Raw genomic sequence first — 25,418 nt, forward strand, 5'->3', positions numbered from 1 at the left:
TTTTTTTTTTTAACCATTGATTCTACTTGGGTGCTTTTTATGGGTGTTGCAAGAACACCAATGTGTGCATTTCTAGGTTTCTAAGTTTCAAATTTTTTTTTACTATATTTAATCGTTGATGTTGCAAGTACACCAATGGATGCTTTTCTGGGTGCACTTTCATCTACACCTGCCACCGAGCTGGAATTAGCAGGAGGAGGAGGGATGAAGTTGGCATCCTCGCGGGCTCATTAATGTTCTCAAAGGTTTTTACCTTGCATGCTAAAGCCCAACACCCCTCGCGAGCTGAGTCCCCTATAACTTTCGTGTTTTATTTGAACGGCATATTAATAAAACACTGTTTATCAATAAAAATCTAATAAAATTACTGCTATACTCTTTAATCTAAATTACATATTAATAAAACACTATTTATCAACAAAAAACTAATAAAATTAGAGTAAACTGTTGATTTACCCCCTGAACTTTCACTTAGCTTTCGATTTCCCCCTGAAATTTTCTATTGGAAAATTAAGGACTCAAACTAATTTTTTTAGCCAATTTGCCCCCTACTGTTAGTTTTTCATATATTCCATCCATATTTCTGTTAAGTGAGACCATGTGCACAACATGTGAAAGTAGCTAACTCATTACATTCTTAAAAATAATTAAAAAAAACTAAAAATAAATAAAAAAACAAAACTTTCCCTCTATTTTTTCCCGCTAATTCCTATCCTCAATTTTATTTTTCCCTCTCATTCCTATACATGAGAAATAACATATGGTGTTATTGTCTTCATAAGTAGCTAAGTTAGGGCTGGTTTGGTATTACTGTGATTTGAAAAAAAATTGCTTCTGCTGTGCTATGAGAATAAATAGCTATGAAATAAAGCAGCAGAGTGTTTGGTAAACTTTTTTGTAAAAGTGCTTTTGAAAGAAAAAAAAGCAGTATTATAGTGTTTGTTAAACTTTTATGTAAAACAAATGTGAAAAAAGCTGGTTTTTCAAAGCTAGGTTTTGCAGCTTTGTGTTTTTGGCTTTTTTTCACCCAAAATTGTGAAAAAAAGCTGAAGTTGAATGTTTAGCAAACATAAAAAAGCTCTCAGCTTTTTGTGATAACCATTTTTTTTCAGAATTACCTTAGTACCAAACTAGGGCTTAGTCTTTTTCTTGAAGCATGTACTACCATTTTTATTTATTTTAACAAATTAATAAGTTGACAAATGCTCATGATGTTGTTGTCTCTAAAGGTTTTTACCTTGCATGCTAAAGCCCAACACCCCTCGCGAGCCGAGTTCCCTATGACTTTCGTGTTTTATTTAAACTACATATTAATAAGACACTTTTTGTCAATAAAAAACTAATAAAATTACTACTATACTCTTTAATCTAAACTATGTATTAATAAAAACACTATTTGTCAACAAAAGAACTAATTAAATTACTACTATACCCTTTAATACAAAACTACAAGAAGATATTAGAAAAGAAAAAAAAAACAATGTGGTCATTGAGGTAATTTTGTACAAATAAGATTTTACTTTTTCTTACAAAACCTCACAATTGTGTCACTTTATCAATACCCTCTAATCTCATTCTACTCTCATTAGCCCCCAAGATCTTGACATTCCTGCACAAGCGCCTCTCGTGGCCTCAATTTTACACCTTTGCCACTGACACAGTGACGCTCTCCTCTCTCTTGTCCCCCCTTCATCAGTAATCTATTGAAAGGAAAGGAAAGGAAAGGAGAGGAGTTTTGTTTTGGTGAGATCGGAGGGAGTGATGGTGATGGTTGAGAATGAAGTTTGGGATGACCAGAGGGACCTCAATGTCAATGGCGGCGGGCCCAAGTCCCCATGGAGGACTCCGGTCTCCCTTGATGCTCCCCTCATGGCTGCCGAATCCTGGCTTGCTTTGGCCGATGCCCACAGGCCCAAGAGTCTGAATGCTGTTGCAAAGCCGCCAGCTGCGCAGCCGTCTCCCCTGCCCGCGCCTGCGCAGGTAATTCTAGTGAAGCTGTTTGGTACTTGTTTGAAATGTGTAAAATTATAATGTATGGAACATGCATTGCGAACTCATCAATCTTTACTTTCTGAGAAGAAATTTGAATAATTAACGTATTAAACTATCAAACTGTTTTGCTAATCCTCAAAGTATGGAGGAAACCCCCAATTATTCCTGTGGAGCTTGCAGCCATAACTGATGCAGCTGTACTCCCATTGCTGCTTTCGCCCCAGCACCCATCGAAAGAATAGTATAATTTTGAATAAGGGAACTAGAGAGTATAATCTTGTTTAGTAAGAAATAAAATTTCCTACATGTATGTTTATCTAACCACCTGGTCTGAATGAAGTAGAAAAGAAAAATGAAGAAATTAGGTCTTGGGGGAATTAATAGATTGCTGTTCTAAACCAACGTTTTACAAATGAATCCCAAATGCTTCTGTTCTTCATTTTGACTTTTGCAGTAGATAAATGTTTTATCTAATCCTTTATACTGTTGATAAAATTTTGCTGTAATCAATATAACCATTATTGTGGAAATGTTGCCTTCAAGGTGATTATTGTTTAAGGAAAAGAAAAATGTTGGAGCGTCACCAATTTCATTTAAATATTTGTATGTATGTAATGTATGCAATATTGATTAATAATTATACATGTATATGTATTAAAAACATACATATGTTTAAACCATGTATCTGAAATGGTCACATTGTGGAATTCCCACGAAAAAAGTTCTTCAAAATAGACTTTGAATAAGAATTTTGCTTTGTCTTCAAATTGGCACATCATGCTTTAATCTCTCTCTCTCTCTCTCTCTCTCTCTCTCTCTCTCTCCAGCCACCCCTGGTTAATTTATTAGAATATATTCTTGTGCTATGTTAGGAATGCCTTGATCTCTTTTGACACTGGACTTATACACCAGTGAAGCATGTCTTGCTTCAGGGTTATTGTTTCCTTTTTTGTTTTTGCATTAGATAGTAATGTCATGCTTCAAGGTTATTGTTTCCTATTTTGTTTTGGCATTAGATAGTTCCTCTCTCCTAAAGAAATTTTACAATTTGTCAAGGAACTATAGTAGAAGAATTGAACCTTTGTCATCCAGGCATTAGTCATGCAGAAGTTGAATGAGACTGGAAACTCTAACGCTTTGCACAAGCATTCATCATCACATCACGAAAAAGGTCCTAGGCACAACCCAAATGCTGCACCTCCTTTTCCAGTACCCGTACCCTACCATCAACAACCGCTTCCTATTGTTTTTCATACCATGGTACAACCCTACATTCCGGCTTCTGGGTATGCTTACCAGCCATACGCTGGACCCATTCCAAGTGTTGGGAATCATATGGTAAAATTTGGATTTGAGACCCCAGTGCAAAATTTTGTGTAACCATTTCAACCTCAGCCACGAAGTAATCCAAATGCTTATGGTGTCAATTTTTCTACTAGAAGACCCAATATGCAAGAACCCGGTGGCCCTTGGAATCATACTTGGCATCAACAGCGAGCATTCAACCCCAGAGAGAACATTCCTGTGCAACAGGGTGTTGGACCTAGGCCTTTCTTAAGACCTCAGTTTTTAGGTCCAGCCCCAGGGTTCATGGTTGGCCCAAGCATTCCTGGTAGTTCTATCATACTAGTGCTGAGCTGTCTTATTTTGGTTTCAGTTATATTTTTTTTTATTTCTCTGCAATTTTCTATTTCTCCATTGGTATTTTGACTATTTCCAATGTCAGCAATAAACTTGAATTTTGCTTTTCTAAAAAAGGAGAAATCAGTATCTTGAATGAATCTCCTAATAATCGAGCAGTTGCTGCCTCTTTATTTTGCGTTTATTAACAATAGTTTTTATTTGTATATATGCGTTGTTCAGGATTAGATTCTTTCCACAATGATTTATCTCAATTACACAGGACCTGCACGCATATGCTATCTTCCAGTTCCACCACTTTCCGTAATTAGGAGACCTCATCCTCCTAGCTTTGTGCCATATCCTTTAAATCCAGGGGCTCCATTACCGCCCTCAGAAACACATACATTGTCGTTGAGGGACAATATTATAAAGCAAATAGAGTATTATTTCAGGTAATTTGTTTAAGAAAGTCTTCTTTCTTGCCAATCTCGGTGTTTGTGCACTGCTTGCAAGCTAGTGCATATATGTGTTTGCATTGTACTGTTGAGAAAGCTTTCCTTTTTAGTATAATTATGATAAACTATGGTGGTATTCCTCTTCACTTGTAAGTGAGAGGTCTTAGGTTTGAATCTTGTAGATGGCGAATTCGATACCAAATTAGGTTGTCCATTGTGTGGCTTGGCTGAAATCCCCCATCCCTTTATTGTAAAATATATCGTTGTACTCAAAAGGAGAAATAGAAGCTAAAAAAACTATTCATTTGTTGTTGACTGAGATGCTATATTCGTTCAATCCTAAAGATGTAATATCAAAAGAAGTTTTCTTAAAAGAATTTTTACAATCTTGATAGATTTCTTATCTTTCCAATTATTTTTTTATTCAAAGCTACAAAAAGAAACTTAGAAACTAAAATGTAATAATCTGGAAGAATAGAATGGCTGATACGAAAAGATAACCTTAAAGGTGATCTTATCTTTCCAACGTACTTTCGATATCAATGTATGTTATCCCAATGCTTTAATTAGAGAACCCATTATTGAGCATTTTGAACTTTATTGTACCACATGGCATGATTGTTAAGTTTTAATGCATGGAAGGAAGTTTTGTCAATAAGGAAATCACACATTCTCAACCCTCTCTACACAGAGTAGTGAAAATTCCAAAGGAAAGAATTTGAAAGTGTTTATATTTCACAGGTCTTCTAAATTGGTGAAGCACTAAAGCATATAAGATACCTCAACTAATGGTATTTAATCCGGGTTTTAGGATATATGCTGATAAATTGAAATATAATCAAGCTGCAACTTCTTCTTTTTTGTTTTGCTTAGTTTGTTAGCCGTTGTATTTAAGGGTAAAATTATCACTAAATTTTAGATGACTTAATAAAGTTATCTTTGCAATAGGGCTATAACTGATTTTCACACACAATGACAGAGAGTATTCTTTTAAATAGTGGTATAGATGATACAGACATTTCTTCTATTATTAATTAACTCTTAATCTTTCTTTGGCAGTGATGAAAATCTAAAGAATGACTGTTACTTAATTTCATTGATGGATGACCAAGGATGAGTCCCAATAACCACCATTGCTGACTTTAAAAGGGTATGTTTTGGTATCATAGTAGATATTGCAGAAGCTAAGGTAATACATGCTGATCCAGTTTTGCTTTTAGTCAGCTGTGTGATCTATTAGATTAGTTAATATGTCTTCCTGTTTTATAGCTGACAATAACGTGAATAAGCTATGTTTTGATAGTGTGTGTTATAGGTTAAGAAGATGTGTACGGACATAGCATTCATCATTGACTCGCTGCTGGGTTCAGCTACTGTAGAAGTGCAGGTTAATCTTCTTTCTTCTCTTTGGTATTTTAATATAGCATGTCCTAATATTTTTTTATGGAGTGACAACCAAATTTTGCGGTCTATTGTTTGCCTGCATGGAATCTCTCTTTCTCTCCTTTCTGTTTTCTCTAATTTATATTCTTGTAATATCCAACTTTTTCTTCCCTTCTCTTCGTCCCTCTTCTAACCTTCAGTGGCATAGTTAATAAAACTTAAGTAGATTCATAGTTAGTCTGATTTCTCGGACCTGCATAAATTGTTTAAGTTCTCTTCTCCTACGTTAACAAGCTAGATATAATGTCTTTGTTGAAAAATCTTCCTTTACTGGTTTTCCTATTCAACAACCTTTTAGGTTTGCTTATGTTTCACTCTGCTTGATTTTAGATTTTTGCTTTGTGTTTTAATTTGTGTTCTTATTATACTTCCTGGTCCTCTTTTTCCTATCTAAATTTATGCCTGTGAAGATGTGTAGGAGAGGAATGTCATTATATTCATAATAAAATAATTGATATGATGTATTTAGATGCAAATTAGTATTAAGATTGGATCTTAAAATCAGGATTCTGAACAGATGGGTCATTTGAAAGCATCGTCGTCATTCATGTCTTGATACATTAACAATTTCATTTGATGGATATGTTATGTTTAGTAACCCCACAGTAGGTTAGTGAATACTCTCCTTATTTATCAAAGAATTATTACGGTTTTGTAACCAAAAAAAAGGATTGATGTGGAGTTTGAATTGGTATGTTATTACCTTTGTACTAATAATTTCTTATTGTAAATTTGTAAGTTTCCTTTTATTTCTTCCTAGTTTGTGCCTTTCTATTGTTTGAGATTATTGGAAGTCGCTTTCTCCCTTAATTCAAGGGAATGGAAGTCGCTTTCTTCCTTAATTCAAGGGAATGGCTTTCTCCCTTAATTCAAGGGAATGTTATTTATTTTTCCTAAGCCAGACAACTTCCGTAATACAAGGGTGCTTTCTTCCTTAATTCAAGGGTGTCAACTCCCTTAATCAACTCCCTTAATTCAAGGGGCTGTTATTTTATTTTTTCCTAAGCCACCTGTTGTGGCGTAAAGCAAGAGGAGCAAGAGGTTAATCCTCTTATATATTGCTGTATAATTGTAAAAGAACATATGAGAGAAATACAATTCAATCCTTGAAAATCAATATGGTATCAGAGCAGGAAAATTAACCTGCGACTGCTACTCTTGATTCAACGTATGAAGACCTTCAATGTCACATACTCATGAACATTGAGCTTCCTTCTTTCACCAGTGTGTGTGCGACGATTCAACGGGAAGAAGTAAGAAGGAAAGTCATGAACATAGGTACAACGACCAGTGTACCTGAGGCTAGGGCATATATAACCAACAAAAAAAGGTACAAAGGAAAACATCCGAACTTGAAGTGTCAACACTGCAATAATATAGGTCACGTCAAAGACACATGCTGGATTTTACACCCAGAGTTAAAGCCTGAGTTCATGAAGGACAACAAGGGTGTGCAAAGGATGAACCGTGCTCCACATCGAGCGAATCATGCGTCTACCTCCACCTCCAATGGGCCAGATCCACTCAAGAACTTCACAGCAAATCCAACTGAACTCATGAACGAGTTTATGTCATATCTTCAAAGCAAGAAAGGAGTTGCTGGAAGTGATCGTGCTGATAGCATAGAAGAAGGGAACTCGACGGCATTGCTCGGCAAGTTTGCAGGGTTCTTGGCAGACACGAAATCCGTACCCCAAGAGGACATGCAAGGTATCATGAAAGCCTTTAAAACTGCTCTTAAAATAAATATGTTGCATGATTTTTGGGTTGTAGATTCGGGTGCCACAGATCATATGACCAACCATGTGTCTAAGTCTCAAAAATTTGAAAAATTTGCAAACCCTTCGCAAGTTTCAATTGCAAATGGTGAGAATGTAAAGGTCTTAGGGAAGGAAAAAATAAAATTAATGTCAGACAAAATTGAATCAATGGCTTTATATGTTCCTTCCTTCCCATTTCAACTTCTATCTGTGGGAAAGATCACAAATACCTTGAATTGCTTAGCCATTTTTTCTCCTCACAATGTTATTTTTCAGGATTCTGTCACCAAGAAGACGATTGGTGAAAGGTTTTATTTAGATGGTCTCTATTACATATCAAAGAGCAATCCGAGAGGGTTTCAAGCCAAGCTAAACCACATTCAAGATAATCAATTGTGGCATCAACGTTTAGCTCATCCTTCTTCACCCATTTTGTCAACTCTATTTCCAAACTTAGGAAAGGATGATATTTCATGTGAAACATGCCACTTGTCTAAATCCACTCGACTACCTTTTAACTCTTCCTTGTCTAGAACTAGTAAGTGTTTTGAACTAGTTCATTCAGATGTATGGGGACCAACTAGTGAATCATTTGATGGCTATAAGTATTTTGTGATTTTTGTGGTTGACTTCTCTCGAGTCACATGGTTATATCTCTTAAAGTCTAAGAATGAAGTTATGGAAGTTTTTAAGGATTTTCATAACCTTGTTAAAAACCATTTCTCCTCTCAAATTCAAACCTTAAGGTCTGACAATGGCATCGAATATATGTCCCATATCATGAAACAATATTTGAGCACTCATGGCATCATGCATCAAACAAGTTGTGTTGGAACACCTCAACAAAATGGTGTATCCGAACGCAAAAACCGTGACCTACTTGAAAAAACAAGAGCACTAATGCTACAAATGAATGTACCAAAGAGATTTTGGTCCCAAGGTGTTATGGTAGCTGCATATATCATCAATAGATTACCCAGCCGAGTCTTGGAATTCAAGTCTCCACTCGAGGTCATGAAAGGAAGGAAAATTGACCTCTCACATCTTAGAGTGTTTGGCTGCATCTGTTTTGTACATATTCAATCTCTTCACCGAGATAAATTAGATCCTAGAGCTGCTAAATGTATTTTTCTTGGTTATTCCTCTACACAAAAGAGATATAAGTGTTACAATCCCCAATTAAGGAGATTGATTGTATCCAAAGATGTGCGATTTCATGAAACTAACCCTTTTTTCAGCAAGTCAAATGAAATCACAGCCCAAGGGGATGGCATCTTGGATGTGTTCCCACTACCAATAATTGAACTGGATGAACCACATCAACACGAGCTCAGTTATGTCAATGTTGATGATTCTCCCAATGAAGATAGCAATGAAGGGTCTCACTCTGAGGATACACTGCATGACAATTGTGACAATGAAGATGATGCGAACGAGTGTGAAACAACGCTTCCAGCTCCTCGACGCAATCCAATGATAGTTAGAAAAACTCCCACAAGACTTCAGGATTTTGTTATGTACAGACCCACACATCCCATCTCCAATTGTGTGTCATACAAGAGAGTGACACCGAATCATGCTGCATTCCTAAGCACTATATCCAGTTACCAGGAGCCTCAAAATTTCCACGAGGCCAACAACCAAGAGGTGTGGAAAGAGGCAATGCAAGAAGAACTTAAAGCTCTAGATCAACACAATACCTGGAGCATCACCAAACTTCCAACAGGCAAGAAAGCAGTAGGTTGCAAATGGATTTATAAACTCAAATTCAAGTCAGATGGTTCAATTGAGAGACATAAAGCAAGACTGGTGGCTCGGGGATTCACTCAAACATTTGAGGTGGATTATAAAGAAACGTTTGCACCTGTGGCCAAAATGAACACAGTAAGAGTGTTATTATCTGTAGCTGTAAACAAAGGATGGTCCATGTACCAAATGGACGTGAAGAACGCATTCTTTCACGGTGATCTCAAAGAAGAAGTCTATATGAAATTGCCACCAGGGCATCCACAAAACAATGAACCGAATGTGGTGTGCAGATTGCACAAAGCCATTTATGGCCTAAAGCAGTCCCCACGAGCCTGGTATGCCAAATTGAGCTCAGTTCTCACTAGTGTTGGTTTCAAAAGCAGCAACGCCGATTCCTCACTATTTGTTCGCACAGGAGTTGTGGGCACATTAGTTGTGCTTATTTATGTTGATGATATGATAATTACGGGTGATAATACTGACGAGATCTCCACTCTCAAACAGTCTCTCAGACAAAGATTTGCAATTAAAGACCTTGGGATATTGAAGTACTTTCTTGGTATAGAAGTGGCAACCTCACACAAGGGACTGTTTCTTAACCAAAGAAAGTATGTCTTGGATTTGCTCAATGATGCCAACATGAGCGATGCTAAACCAGCCACCACTCCTCTTGACAGTAAGCAAAAACCTAGCTTGAAGGGCACGCCACTCATGGATATCACCCATTATCAGCGATTGGTTGGAAAATTGATCTACCTCACAATCACTAGACCCGACATCACCTATTCTGTAAGTCTTGTGAGCCAATTCATGCACTCCCCGACTATTGAACATTTGACTCTGGTTAAACGAATCTTACGCTACTTAAAAGGTTCAGTGGGTCGTGGTATCATCATGCGGAAGAATGACAACACTCAAGTCGTAGGGTATTGTGATGCTGATTGGGCAGGCAACGCAATCGATCGTAAGTCCACCTCTGGCTATTGTACATTTGTCGGTGGAAACTTGGTCACCTGGAAAAGTAAAAAGCAAACTGTTATCGCCAGATCCAGTGCCGAAGCTGAGTACCGTGCAATGGCTTCCACTGCGTGTGAGTTGATATGGCTCAAGGGTCTTCTGTGTGATTTAGGGTTTCCTGCAACTCTTCCTATGTCCTTATTCTGTGACAATCAGGCAGCAATGCATATAGCATCTAATCCCGTGTTTCACGAGAGAACGAAACACATTGAGGTTGACTGTCATTTCGTTCGGGCACAGGTGCAGTCGCAGGTAATTCAGACACGGTATACACGAAGCTTCGACCAGTTGGCCGACATTTTCACCAAGCCCTTGGCTTCTCATCGGTTTCAATGGCTTCTATTCAAGCTTGGATCCATAAACCTTCTGGATCCAGCTTGAGGGGGAGTATTGGAAGTCGCTTTCTCCCTTAATTCAAGGGAATGGAAGTCGCTTTCTTCCTTAATTCAAGGGAATGGCTTTCTCCCTTAATTCAAGGGAATGTTATTTATTTTTCCTAAGCTAGACAACTTCCGTAATACAAGGGTGCTTTCTTCCTTAATTCAAGGGTGTCAACTCCCTTAATCAACTCCCTTAATTCAAGGGGCTGTTATTTTATTTTTTCCTAAGCGACCTGTTGTGGCGTAAAGCAAGAGGAGCAAGAGGTTAATCCTCTTATATATTGCTGTACAATTGTAAAAGAACATATGAGAGAAATACAATTCAATCCTTGAAAATCAATAGAGATGCTGCATTTGACTTTGATTGGTCACTTGTGTTATCTGGCACAGCATTGTAAATTATTCAGAGAAATTGGGAAATATGTTGACAAGTTATGAATGTTTTTGAAATGCGTTGCATCTTTTTTTTTTTTTTTTTTTTCCTGACATGCACTTGAGTTGTTTTGTCTTTATAGGCTAACAAGATACGAAGACGTGATGAGTGGTCGAAGTGGATTGCAGATTCTGTAGACTTAATGTTAACATCCAAGCCGCAAACTCCCATGGTTCAAGTTGAAGATAGATATATCAATGCTCCTGAGATTACTGTGAGTAATGATAGAAGGAAAGGTTTCGAAGAAAAGGTTGAAGTTTTATCAGATGGAAAAAAATTGATGTTGTGCATGCCATCAACCACCTTACCTGGCACTGATGATGTTCAAGTTGATGGTGGATCACTAGCTTCTGCTGATTATAATAATGCTTTAAGTGCAAAGTTGACTTTCAAATCAAATTGCAAGTCCTCAGATCCCAAAATGGATCATTACTCAGACCACCTATACCACTCAGAGGGAATTGAAACTGTAAGATATGATGATGATGGGACTGAAGACATGCCTTCAGATTTGGATATGAAGAATCTTGCAACGTCTAACAATTTTGCAAACACATTTATGCTTGATGAAGAGCTAGAGCTTGAGCAGAAAATAATAAAGGATGATCGTTCTCCTATTAGAAGGTATTATTTTTTTTTTATTTTTTTTATTTTTTTGCATTTGATTGATGCACTTACAATGTCTTTCTAGCTCTTGACACTTTACAATTTCAACAAACCAAAAACAGCATCTCTATCTCTATTCAAACCATTACTCCACCTTTTGGGCTATAGTGCAAAAAGTTACCCGTACCCATGAGAACTATAAGCACTATGGATTTGGGCCCCCAATAGATTTCGTGGGGTACTTAGTGATGAAGAAATAACCCAACATTGGTTAAATATGATTTAAGGTAATAGGAAACCTACCTGATTGAATGCAAATATCATCTCAATTGTTCCATACTTACAAGTAGGTCTAAACTCATATTGTAAAGCCAGATTGAGAAAGGGGCACCAATCACCATGTTCTTCCCAGTTTTGGGATATGGGGTGTTCTTGTGGTGAGATCAATGTTTTAAAAGGCTCGCCTCAGGGTGCGCCTAGGCGCGCCTCATGGTTTTTTTTATTTTTATTTTTTTTATTTTTTACTCCGAAACCCAAATTTTGGGTAGGTTTTAACTACCTCATACCTCTTCCTTGCACTATCGTCTCTCTGCCTTTTTTTTTTTTTCTGATTTTTTTTTATATTATGGATGTGTGTGATGTCTGCGTGCATTGTTATATGTGTGCTCATTGTGCTTTTCATCCTCTATTACATATATATATAATATGTATATATATATATATATATATTTAGAATACATGTGTGTGCTCAGAGTGATTATTGATTAATAATCTTTTTTTTGTTTTTTAATATAATATATGTGTACGCTCAGTGTATATATTAAAAAATTTAGGTCCCGTGAGGCTTCGCCTCACGCCTAGGCCAGGCTATCTCTCAGATGCCTCGCCCATGCCTCACGCTTTTAATACGTTGGGTGAGATTCATTTTCACAGTAGGTGGCATTTTTTTAGTAGTGTTTTTATTGTATTTTGAAAAATTGCGTGTTGGAAGCCATGTGATCTGTATTCACGTGGCTCTATGCCAGTGCTCATATATTTCCCTCGCTTATTTCTTTCTTTCTTTCTTTCTTTCTTTATGGACTAAAACTGGTCGTTGAACTTGAGCTTTCTCTTTAAATTGGAGGCTAAGAATTCAGGCTTATCCTGGCTAGGCATTCTTGCTTCAGTAGCGTTACAATACTATGTCATGCGGTTGACTATGCATGTGAGCTTACTACTTGTTGTAGTGTTTTCATATGACAGTGTTGGCCCAAGGATTGATGATGAAGATGATGAGATTCTAGTCAATGATCAGGATGTACAGAGACTTGTAATTGCCACCCAGCTATCACTAAGTAACAAAAAGTGTCTTGAAACCATGTTTTTAGCATGGAAAGGTCCTTTGATATTTTTATACTTTTCTTTGATTAGTTTTTTCAGTTAAATGAGACTTTAATTTCATGTCTGTAGCATTTTGATAAGTAGTCATTTCTTTGTTTTCTGTGCAGAATAGTAGAGTAGGTAAAGGATCAAAACATGATGATAAAGAATCAAAAACCATTTCCAATGAGCTAGCGTCTGCTATAAACGATGGGTTTTACTTCTATGAACAGGTTGGGAATATTCCTATGAGTTTGTTAACTACTGTACTGCACTAACCTGGCTCCTAACATGTATCCAATTAGCAGGAACTGAAAACCAAGCGACCAAACAATAAAAAGTACAGCACCAGCCATGAAAATAGAGATGCAAACTCAAGATTTTCAAGCGTTTCCAAAGGCTTTACAAAATTAAAGCCCAGCGAAATATCTGGCAGTAGTAATGGCATTGAAGAGTTTGGAAGTGCTATTTCACGGAAGAAGCAAAATAGACTCTCCCGAAATCAGCAGCCGTCCCATAGACAGCGATTCTACTCAAGCAACTTCAAAAATTATGGAACTGGTGGGAACAATCTAGGAATCATATCAGAAAGTCCACCAAGTGACTCTGTTGGCTTTTTCTTTAGTTCCCCGCCTCCTGAAACTCATGGGTTAGTTGAAATGGATGGAATTTGGTTTTGGATTTGTTTCTTCAGCAGAGCAATTCTTTCTAGTGATTTAGAAGTTTGTCATTCTTGCTTTTGGGATTAGTAATTGTAATTAATAAAACTTAGAATCAAGGGCAATAACTGCAATACTAAGCTAATGTGATGTCTAAGCATATTAGCTCTTATGAGTGTTTCCCCACATGGGTTTCTCTCAGGCAGTAGTCCACCGGTGGGTTCTGTGCCAAAGTCATTTCCACCGTTTCAGCACCCAAGTCATCAGCTTCTGGAAGAAAATGGTTTTAAACAGCAGAAGTAAGGGATGTAATTTTGATGCTCTTGTGCATGTGTGATTGGTAGAGAGAGACAGAGATAGAGATATATTGATATGTGTGTGTGTGTGTACATACATACATACATATATACATACATATATATCTATATATATATATATTTATATAGAGAGAGAGAGAGAGAGAGAGAGAGTAATTTTGTTTACTTACATGGCTGCCCTTCCTGTTAGGTACCTCAAGTATCATAACCGGTGCCTAAATGACAGGAAGAAGTTGGGAATTGGTTGCTGTGAGGTGGTCTTTTATCCGAACTCCTAGTGTCATATTAATTGCATTTTTTTCCATGGGTTGAACGCTTTAATTTGTGATCAAATTGCCTGATTTTAATTTCCTTTTCTTATGAACTTAATCCCACAGTTTTATATCTTTATCCTCCGTTCTTGAATGATTTTCTAAATTGATTTATTGAATATACTCATCGAAATTTGGAACCCACATCCACTTAATTGTTGCATATTTATGCTTGTATGAGTATGTGACAACTGTTTCTGTTTGCAATTATTATCAGGCAGTTAAAATAAATATACAGTATTAAATATGGTGGATAAAGTTGTGGATTTGTGGGGTTCATATTTTATATTTAGTGCTTTATATTTGTAGTATCAGAAACTGATGACCTTTTGCATCACATTTGGATGCACTAGATTTGTTGGTCCATGCACGAAGTATACAAATGGGACTTTCAAGTCTCGTCATTATGCCATTTTGTCTAACATAAAATTATCCGGTTTTTATGCATCGTCTTTTTTCAATGTCCGTATAAAAAATTCCAGTTTCATGATTCGCAGTGAAATGTGTGCCTTGTTACTTCCCATGCAGGAAATGAATACTCTGTATAGGTTTTGGTCTTATTTTCTTAGAAACATGTTCAACTCTTCAATGTATGATGAGTTCCGAAATTATGCAGCACTTGAAGATGCTACTGCTGGTTACAATTATGGAGTAGAGTGCCTCTTCAGGTTCTATAGGTTAGTGAGAAAATTGTGGTCGTTTCCCATTTTAGTCATATTTGCATTCCCCTCTTGAATTTTCAGCTTTACTTGTGTTTTCAGTTATAAATACTAATATGTGTGTGTGGGCGGGCGCGCTGTGCGTATTCTTGTTTCAGTTATGGTTTGGAGAAGGATTTTAGAGAGGACTTGTACAAGGACTTTGAACAGCTCACTCTTGACTTTTACCATAAAGGCAATCTCTATGGCCTGGAAAAATATTGGTAATTAATTTTCCTTTTTCTTTACGAGGCTGCTTTTCCTTAGCTTCTTTACAAAAATAAAACCAAATAAATAAATACCTAAAAATTAAATTTTCTAGTTGAAATTTGACCATGGTGTTCTGTTACAGTTGATAGGATTTTGATTAATTTCTTGAAACCTTGTGCCGTAGAATATTGGTTTCCTAAACTTGTAATTAGGCTATAATGTGATGAGAAGAGTTATGTTGATTCTTTCATAATTTGTATATGCATTACTTGTATAAATTCGTCCAAGATGGAGAAGGATACAGAAAACGGCGGTTTTCAACATCCTAGCATGGTATTAGACCGGAGTATTGTGAAGGTAGTTTAGGGTTTACTTTATGGCTTGGTTTAGACGTAATAGTTCACTGGGTGCTGCCTTTCCTCCCTATCATTTCTGCCACTTATTGAAATTTTTTTTGCCTTGGAATTTCATTTTGTACCGACCCTAAGCCTATACCACCACTCCGAGTCTCCGAGACTCAACCTTCAACTGGCTGGCTGAGGACTCTAAAGCCACAATGTTGTCGTTTATTTGCTGAATATCTACCGCATCATGTATTTCAATAACCCAGATGGCCGCTTAATTCTGACAACTACTCATGTACGTGTGGGGTTGTTTGTTTTGAATTTTTTATTTAAAATAATATTAATTTACTATTTTGTCACTTGTAAATTAAATTGTTTTCTCCAATAGTTTTAAGTAGGAGGGCTATTTTTTGGTGTATATTCATTCTTCTTTCATATTTATGTTTTCCCATCCATCTAGTGTAATGTACTCCCAAGTGCTTGTCTTATGAATCAAATGTCATCGAAATTTCCTTAGTTTTATATCCCTTTTCTGGTTCTTAGCCCAATCCCTTTTATTCCCCCCTGTATTCCCTATAAGGTGTTTGGGTTTTGCCACTATATTCATGTCCCACACAGGGGTTTTTTGGATCCCTCTTCCGTTAAGTATGTAGGTTACTGCAAACATTTTACCATTAGATCTTGATTTTTGTGGTATTTATCAAAGATGTAATGGTAACAAGTCTGGAGCACCATAGAAAATCCCATGTCACGGATATGGATGTTATTGATACTATTCCCAATGCATTTTCTCATTCTGATAGTTGGATTTACTGTGAAGCAGAAGGTAGACGGTTTCGTTGAGAGCTATGAAGCGAGGCCAGTGGCTAGTAGCCTAATAGGATGAATTATTTGAACTCGTGGCTGAGATCAATACTGTTCGGGTTTTACCATCCTCGACTACAACATACCATATTGAAGCAATCTGTGAGGTAGTATGGATGTCACCAGGGCCCGTCTGATTAGAATTTATTACTTAAAGCCTTACGTAGGTATTTTGCAGAAATTGGCAATGATACAAAAGAATACGACCTTAAGTTATATGTATGATAAGTTCATTTAACAAAGCTAAACTAAATTATGAATGCTAAATGATATTTATTCTCGTTTAGAGGTCACGGAGTTGAAGATGTTTATTAGGTAACTTTCGTGTATCAATTGGTTGAACTGATTACTGTTTTGAGTTTTAGACAATCTGGTAGTAATCCTCATGGCATCCAATCTTTGCATGTAAATGGCTTTGTATAAACTTGAATTCCTTGTGCATGTTGCAGGGCTTTTCATCATTATCGTCAACAAGGGGATCAGAAAGAGTCTCTAATCAAACATCCGGAATTGGATCGGTTGCTCAGGGAAGTATACTCTCGCTTGGAGGACTTCCGTGCCAAAGAGAGAGCCACTGCCATGAAAGAGAGGAGTCATTAGTAGCCAGTAGTTACTAGTAAGTAATGCCGATAATCCATCCAATTCTGTCAGTCAGTAGTTACTAGTAAGTAATGCCGCTGGGAACCTGGTGGACGATCAACTGTAAGGGCGTTGCGAACCTTGGTCCGAACGGTCATTTTGGTGATGTGATTGTATTTGACACCACATTCAACACCAATGTATATGGGATGTTACCGAAGAACACACAGAGGCGACCCCAAGCGTTGTTGTCGGTGATGTTACCAAGCCAAATGAAAATGTTGATCATGTGCCTAATTTGCAGCCAACCCAAAAGAGTAACACTCATGTGACCGTTAGAAATTCGAGAGTGATAGACGCTTTTTACGAATATATGCTCAATGGCCCATTAAACACAAGTGAAAAGTAATTTGTGGCCCTTTTTTTTTTTTTTTTATACAAGATGTGTCACGTTTGAAGGGGATGAACTATTCTTTTGTTGTGGCCATAGTTGGTTGTACATTCCTGATTATATGATTGCCAGTTGGGCATTGACAATTTGAATAGATCGGTTCATATTATGCCTTCTCTTCAGAGGGTGACTAGTCTCGAGTATTGATGTAGACATGAATACGCTATCAACCAAATAGTGTGATAAAAAAAAATTGATATAAAGAATGATCGTATTGCATTGTAATCCCAAACTGAACAGGTTCTCCACATCTTCTGCTTATGTTGAGTAGGTATGACATACTGCTAGGTATTATTCATGACTTATGAAAACTCTAAAGATTAGCAATCATTTATGCTCATTAAAAGGGAAATTAAAAGTGAGATTTAATTCACAATCGATTAACAATAGTTTTATTTGCCCATTGCCTAACTAATTAGAACTCAATGAATAGTAAACCATGTAAGATAGAGATCGCAAAAAAAAAGAAAATTGAACAAGAACAATTAAATGGTTTAATTATTTATAACTAGAATTAACTAAATGCCCATTAATCAAAACGAATAAATTCGAATTGTCGTCGATGTTGACATCGATCTAAGTCAAAACAGTTAATTGACATAGACTTAGCTTTCATGCAAACCGAATAGGAATCAACTTCATGGTATCTTTTATTCTTTACATTGTTTATCAAGGCAGAATGGAAAAGGTTAACTTTATAGAAAAAGAAAAAGCAAGGGAAGGGAAAGCGGCAGCGTCAGTGTTGGACAGAGTGGGGTCCCTACTCATCGCTTGCCTTTTGCAATTGCATGCCTCCAATCCTTCGCCATCGCATACGTCGGTCGCGCTCTCTAAATTCTTAACTTCTTTGATTGTTGTTTGATTTGTGAGGTTGTATTGGGGTTCGTTTGTTTGGTGTTTATATTCTAATCTAATCGTCTGTCTCTGTGTTGTTCAAACTGCAGAGTGTCTGGCTCTGATTGTGTTTTTTTAACTTGCAGAATCAATCAGGGCCCTTGAATTACAAGAATTTGATCTGCTTTGCTGTAAAAATTCAATCACTCAACTTGAGAAAAACAACAAACAAGCAGGGTCAGTGACTTACTTGCAGCCTAATATAGTTTGTTAATTTTACAATTTAATTTTTGGTATTTCTTTGTTAATTTGCTTCAACAAATTCAGTTTTTCTTTTTGTTATGTGACCCTTGATATGATTTTGTGTATTTCTTGTTGATTCTGTTGATTCCTGATAAGATTTTGTGTTTCTGCTCGGTGGGGTTGCCATCTGGAATTTTCTTATTGAATATATTGTTTTATTTTATATTTTTAAACAAACGATATTATTTACGATAAGGGAAGAAGGTGGGCTAACCCTTACAATGGACTAGCAATAATGCGGTTCAAATTCATCTTGGCGAGAATCGAACCTATGACCTTTCACTTACAAGTGAAAAGGAATATCACTAGACTGTAGTACTAAGCGGCTCTTCTCGAACATCTTTAACTTGTGATTAATAATAATGTCACCGGATTTTTGTTTTTCTAGCAATTAGATTTGCCTCTTGTGTTGTGACCCTCTTTCATTTGTATGATTTGTTACGAGTTCTGCAATTAGTTTGTTTGTTTTTATATCTCTAATCTAAAGTCTAATGATATTGATTTCTTGTAGAATATTTACCATCGCACTTGTTTCTCGTTGTTTAACACGTCTATTAAATTCAGTTTCAGGAAGAATCTTATGTCCTGATATGTACTTGAGGGATATTAGGCCAGATTTCTAGATATGGGAGCCTCAAACTCTAAAATAGAAGAAGATAAGGCCCTGCAGCTATGTCGAGAAAGGAAGAAGTTTGTTAAACTGGCACTTGACGGCAGATGCTCGTTAGCAGCAGCTCATTTTATGTATATTCAATCACTAAAGAATACTGGAACAGCTCTTAGGAAATTTGTCGATCTTGGGGCTCCTGTTGAGTCTTCCTTGTACACTTCCACTAGTGCAACGCCAGAGATTCTTGTTCAAACTGGCAAAAGTCTTTCTCAATTCTCTTTTTCTTCTCCATCTGTGTCACAACACATTGATGTAGTTGAAACCTTTTTTCCATCTCCCTCTCCTCCAAATTCTACTCGATTTCAGGCAAATCATATGAAATTCAGGGGCAGCTTTTCTAAAACAGTTGAAGAAAAACCTCCTATTCCCCTTACTGCAACAGTAACCTCCTCGAGCACCCCCACAGAATACCACACCTCAATCTGCTGGAAAACCTGAAACATTACCAATTGAAGCTTCTTCACTCCCACCTTAAACTCCACCGTGGGATTACTATGACTTTTTCCATCCAATCGACCATCAATTTTCTTTTCAAGAAGGGAAGGGAATGAACCAGGGGTTTGAAAATAACAATGATATGAGACAGCTTAGGGAAGATGAGGGAATTCCTGATATGGAAGATGAAGAAGAGAAGGCTTCTTTTCATGGAAGAGAAGAATCTCAAGATTCTGAAGATGAATTCGATGAGCCTGCTACAAATACCCTTGTTCGAAGTTTTGAAAATCTTAATAGAGTACAGGATCACATTGAAGCTAGTGCTTCACCTACAATGCCTTCTGCAGGAAGTGTAACTTTAGAAACTCAGTTATTGAATGGGGAGAAAAGTAACTCACCTGATTTTTCACCATTGAGAGCTACATCCTCACCAGTTGCAGTTGAAACTGACTCAACTAAAAAAACAGTTAAAGAAGATTGCATTGAAAGTAAGGCTGCCCCAAAAGATTTGTTTTCAAGCATGAAAGATATTGAAATTCTCTTTATAAGAGCTTTCGAGTCAGGCAAAGAAATTCCTAGAATGCTTAAAGCAAATAAGTTGCATTTCCGTCCAATTTTCCCGGAAAAAGAAAGTAAGATCTCTCTCTCTCTCTCTCTCTCTCTCTCTCTCTCTCTCTCTCTCTCTCATTTTATGAAAACACTTTTAAGTATATTTTAGTTATCCAAGGATGACTAGTGGCACTGCTTTATGCTGTGAGTAAGGTACAATACAATCAACAGTTTCTGGGATGTAATGAAGACTGCAGTATTTAAATCATGGGACATATAAATTGAAAAAAGAAATGGATATTCTAAAATGTTTTGAGTTAATTTCATGTTATTATAGACCATTAGAAATCTATTTTCTTTTGATAGTCTGAAGATATGAACACTAGGATTTCTACTGTAGTAGGTATCAATTTCATCTAAATTCTTGAAGGGTTGTTTCTTCTGTGTTGAAGACCCAAGTCAAGTTCAGGAAGGTAGGCCTCCTGGTCTGTAACCTTTTAATTTTAATTTTTAATGTCATAGATGCATAACAAACACATTGGTTTTAAACCTTCACGGTCTAGTGCAAAAAACGCTATTATGGGGTTTCTGTTAGTTTTTCAAATCAGTACGGCTGCTGTATACACTATGGATGTTAGATGTTTTTTTGTTGATATTCTACATGTATTTATTAGGGTTTGATGTCTGTCCTTTTTCTCCAAAGGTTGTTGTATCGTCCAATGCAAAGATTCCGTTGTGTAATTACTTTAATGTACACTGCGATTGATGTCTGTCCTTTTTTTTTTTTTATTAAAAATTAGAAATATATGGGATCCTTGTCTACGTGATCAAAATCAATTTTAGCCAACTTCATGTGAAAGCATTTCACGTTCACTTCTATTTGAGTGTTATGATTCAATGTAATGATAATGTACATGACTAGTTTATCCAGGTTTATACTTGGATCATGTTTGTCAAGTCTAGAAACTGGGCATGGTTATGCACAAGTTGGCAATACTTCTCAGGAAAAACTAGTAGTGCACAACCAAAAACTGGGAAAAACCAGTATTGTACTACCATAAACTGCTATGGCATGGTTAGTTACATTAGTGACGAGTCAACCACCAAAAGATTTATATAACAAGAAAGTCTTAGGGAAGTTAAAATTTTGTTCCCCGAAATGTTTGAGTGTGTGGCAACATGCTAGAACAAAAGTTGTATTTAGAAGAATATAACTGCAATCATTATAATTTTCTTAATACTCTTTCCCAATACTATTCCTAATGGCAACTAGTCTTTTAGAGTTGAGGAGGAGGTCGATCTTCCGTGAGATAGAATTCGTTTTGTCAGCCAGTATCTTTAGAGTTTAGGAATAGTTCTTCTCAGGCTATATTTATTGTTGGAGTGCTACTATACGTTTGATGGTTCAGATAAATGAAGTTCATTGTGGGGGTATCCCCCAATATTTACATTTTGCAGAAAATATAATTTAACATCAATATGTTAGTGCATTATCTTTCATTCCTCATTTGTTTCTTTTATCACAAATATGTGAAAAATTGGACGAGGAACTTCAATAGAAATTGTGTGTTTTTTCATTAGATTTATTTTATCTATATACACATATATGATTTATCACTGTTGAGAGTGACGTGGCAGGTACACAAAGTACCATTTAGATGTTCAGTGGTTAGGTTTTAAGTTTGTATGATAGGTTTTAATTTTTAATGTTAACCTGCCTTTTCATTTGGGTGTCTTGATCTAGGTACCTTGCTTTCTGAACTGATTCTTTTTTTATGTTCGCCAGAGCCTCCTCAAACTTCTGTGAAGTACTTAACTTGGCATAGGACGACATCATCTCGATCCTCTTTGTCGAGGAATCCTTTGGGAGAAAACTTAAAGGATGATATGGATGATCTTACTGGTCACCTCTTTGACAACTTCTGCATGAATTCAGGCAGTCATGCCTCAACCTTGGTTATGCTATATGCGTGGGAGAGGAAGCTTTATGATGAAGTCAAGGTACTACTGATAAATTAGCAGTAGTTATGGTGTTTATAATCATAATCATCATGATGGAAATTACTCTCTTTTTTTTGGTGAACCACTATTTTTGCTTCAAATGATCGGAAAATAGATACACTTTGATCTGTAGAGATTTCGTTACATGAAATAGTTAAACAAACTCGTTAGTTTAAATTATATTATGGTGTCTATTTTTTGTTGACCTTACTTATGCTTACATATGGTTTTGTTCAACCTTTTGGGAGGAATTGGATACAAACAGTAACCGCATTTTAATATCATAGAAGCATAAAGTTCAGTTTGATGTCACTGAATCTCATGTTATTATTTGAATTATTGCTGAAAAATGGTGACTTGTAATCTAGTAGCTTGATACTGTTGTAGAAACTCAGCTCAATTTTGGGGCTTCACCCTTGTATTTATTTTCACGATGTTTAAAACATGCCAGTTTCTACCTTTTATGCTTTTTGATGGAATCTATACTTGGTTAAAATTTAAAAAACAAGTGAGCACAAAATACCATTAGGTCCATTATAAATTGACTTCGAACTGTCGAAAATATCAGAAATTTCATATATATGCAGATGGATGTGGACCTTGTTTGTGTGGTTATGTCTGAAACAAAAAAAATCTCTCACTTTAAAAATCATATTTCGGATATGCAGAGTATATGGGTCATCCCATGTTTTATATGAACTTAAATTCTTATTTTCAGGCCAGTGAGATGGTTAGAAGGGATTATGACTTGAAGTGTAAGATTTTAAGGCAGCTAGAATCAAAATGACAGAGTTCTCAAATAACTGATAAAACTCATGCTGTTGTCAAGGATCTACATTCTAGAATCAGGGTTGCTATTCACAGAATTGACTCAATATCGAAGAGGATTGAGGATTTACGAGACAAAGAGCTCCAGCCTCAACTCGAAGAGTTAATTGAAGTGTATGTATTTGCATGTTCCTTTTTGCTAGTGCTTAATTATTTTTCCTAAAAACTCAATTTTGGAAACCCATAAAGTTTGAAATGTGGTACCATGCCTAGATGCAGAAAAAAAGCTTTGCGTATTTGGATGTTCATTTTTCTCTTATTTTTATTGTTGTTTGTTGGGACCAGTATGAGTTGTGTTGGAACTTTGATAATGGTTGCTAAAAACAACGTGATGCATGTATGTTTTGGGCAACAGTGGAATGTAGAACAAGGAAAGAATATGATTAATTTTTGTCTTAATCCATATGTTATTGTGTTGCCCTGATGTGAGTATTATGATTTATGAGTGCTTCACTTCTAGGCTCGTTTGCCTTGTTCTTTGCTCCAAATTGTAGGTTAAGGCGGATGTGGGAGGTGATGGTTGAATGTCATAAGCTTCAGTTTCACATAATCTCAATAGCTTACAACAACAGCAACACCAAAATCTCCGTACAGCCAAAATCACGCCGTCAGATTACAATCGAGCTTAATGACGAACTCAACTCTCTATCATCAAGTTTTATGAAGTGGAATGGTGCTCAAAAGTCCTATTTGCAGTCTATAGATGCTTGGCTTTTAAAATGCATCTCTTTTCCACAGAAGTCTTCCAAAAAGAAAAGGAGGCCATACGAAATCCCCTATAGGAACTATGGCCCTCCAATATATATGTCACCTGTGGTGACTGGTTGGAAAAGCTTGGCAGCTTACCTGCCAAAGAAGTGGAAGATTCTATAAAGACTTTAGCAGCTGAAACTTACCGTTTTTTACCACACCAAGAAAAGAAAGAGAAGGGCGCAGGCCTATTTGATTTAACATCCTGGAAGCATGACAATGGTAGTGATTCTGGTGCTAATATGATAACAGATGAAGTTTCTCAAGACTGGATTTCAGGTTCGACCATTTTCAAATAAGCTTGGCGGGGTTTTGTGGTAAGTTGAGCAACTTTGTAGAGTCGTCTGTGGAGGCGTATGTAGACCTGCAGAAGGCCATCCAGCGTGCTAAGAGCCATTATGAACAGTTTAAGGCTCAATCTTCACTGTGAACGACTGAATGCATAGAAGGGGAAGGAAAATATACGAAGTTCCAACAAACGAGGCTTGAGAAATCCTGAAAAATGAGGTATTTGGATGCAAGTTCAATTGGACATGGCATTTGTATATGAAGAGAGAAATAAGGGGAATTCAAAAGGTCACAAGTTTTGTTGAAGCAGAAAATAAGGAAGTTGAATAAATTGGTATTTGGGGTGTATGTAGTATAATGGTGGGGGTGGTGGCTCTTGTTTGTTACAAGTGTAATTACAAAGGCTGGTAGAGATGAAGAGAAATCTTGTTAGTATTTTGATTTCTTGTAGGAAGACTGATAAAGCTCCACCCTTATTTCTACCCGGATTTTTAATGAGTTCATCATTATGGATTTCACTTTCCGGGGTGTGCGTGCGTGTGCGTGCGCGTTATGTATTATCTTATGATTGGATTTTAGGGCACATTTTTAATAAGTGTTTCAGTCAAGGGGTGTATATAAAAATAAATTTGAAAATTATAATTGTTAGGGTGCCTTATATCCGCCTCTAATTAATACCATGTATGCATTTATTTGTGTCTTTTATAAAATTAAAAGGTAGTAACTGAAGGAAGATTTGTGAAATACAAGTTCATTTGAGCAACATCAACAACATGCAATTAACAATTAAAAGGCGGAATCATGTTTATATGCACTCAAAAACAAAACTTAACCCATGAACTTCAAAGCCTAGTAGATAGGTGAACCAAGACTCAACTCAAAACAAAGTGAGTTGAGAAATCAATACCTTTGTAGATTCCTCTTTGCATAAGCAAAGGCTAATCACCCAAAGAGAGGGCCTTCATTCCTTGCATCTTAGATCCATGGATTTGGATGGATGAAAAGGTTTCTCTAAGTTCCCAAAATTGAGAACCTCTAAGTCTCCACACCAAGGTAAGATTGGAGAAGAAATGAGTGACCTTGAGGAAGTAAGATTGCTAGATGTTTTCCTCAAGGGTGGCCGGCCATTTCTAGAGAGAAAGGAGAGTTTTTGTTTCTCCAATTTCCCCATAAACAACCCCTAATGAATTTTGGCTATTAAGTCACACTTATACCTTAATTCATTTGAGTGGCAAACTTGTAAATAAGTCCAAAACCCACTCTTTCTCTAAATGGCCGGCCTTAGGGTATTCATTGGGCTATTTGGGCCTTTGTGAATCATTATTCATTAAGTTGTCATACAACTTAAGTCAATGGACTTGACGTTCGAAGCCCATTGGGCCTTAAGGTCCAAAACTATCCCGAGGTCTTCAACGAACTTATTTGTTTGATTAATAATCATATTAATTAATCCTTGCCATAAATAATTAAACCATTTAATTATTCTTACTCATCTCCGTTGAATCTTCAA

At 36.6% G+C, this 25,418-nt stretch overlaps 2 pseudogenes; both read left to right on the forward strand.

Annotated features, from left to right (window-relative positions):
• The first annotated feature begins 1,579 nt into the window (after nucleotides 1-1,579).
• Nucleotides 1,580-17,342, forward strand: LOC103960642 (annotated as a pseudogene).
• Nucleotides 17,343-17,938: 596 nt separating this feature from the next.
• Nucleotides 17,939-24,421, forward strand: LOC103960646 (annotated as a pseudogene).
• The last annotated feature ends 997 nt before the right edge of the window (nucleotides 24,422-25,418 follow it).

Source organism: the organism of the source record quoted next, unplaced genomic scaffold, assembly GCF_019419815.1.
Source record: "Pyrus x bretschneideri cultivar Hongxiangsu unplaced genomic scaffold, Pyrus_bretschneideri_v1 Contig272, whole genome shotgun sequence".
Classification (NCBI taxonomy): Eukaryota; Viridiplantae; Streptophyta; class Magnoliopsida; order Rosales; family Rosaceae; genus Pyrus; species Pyrus x bretschneideri.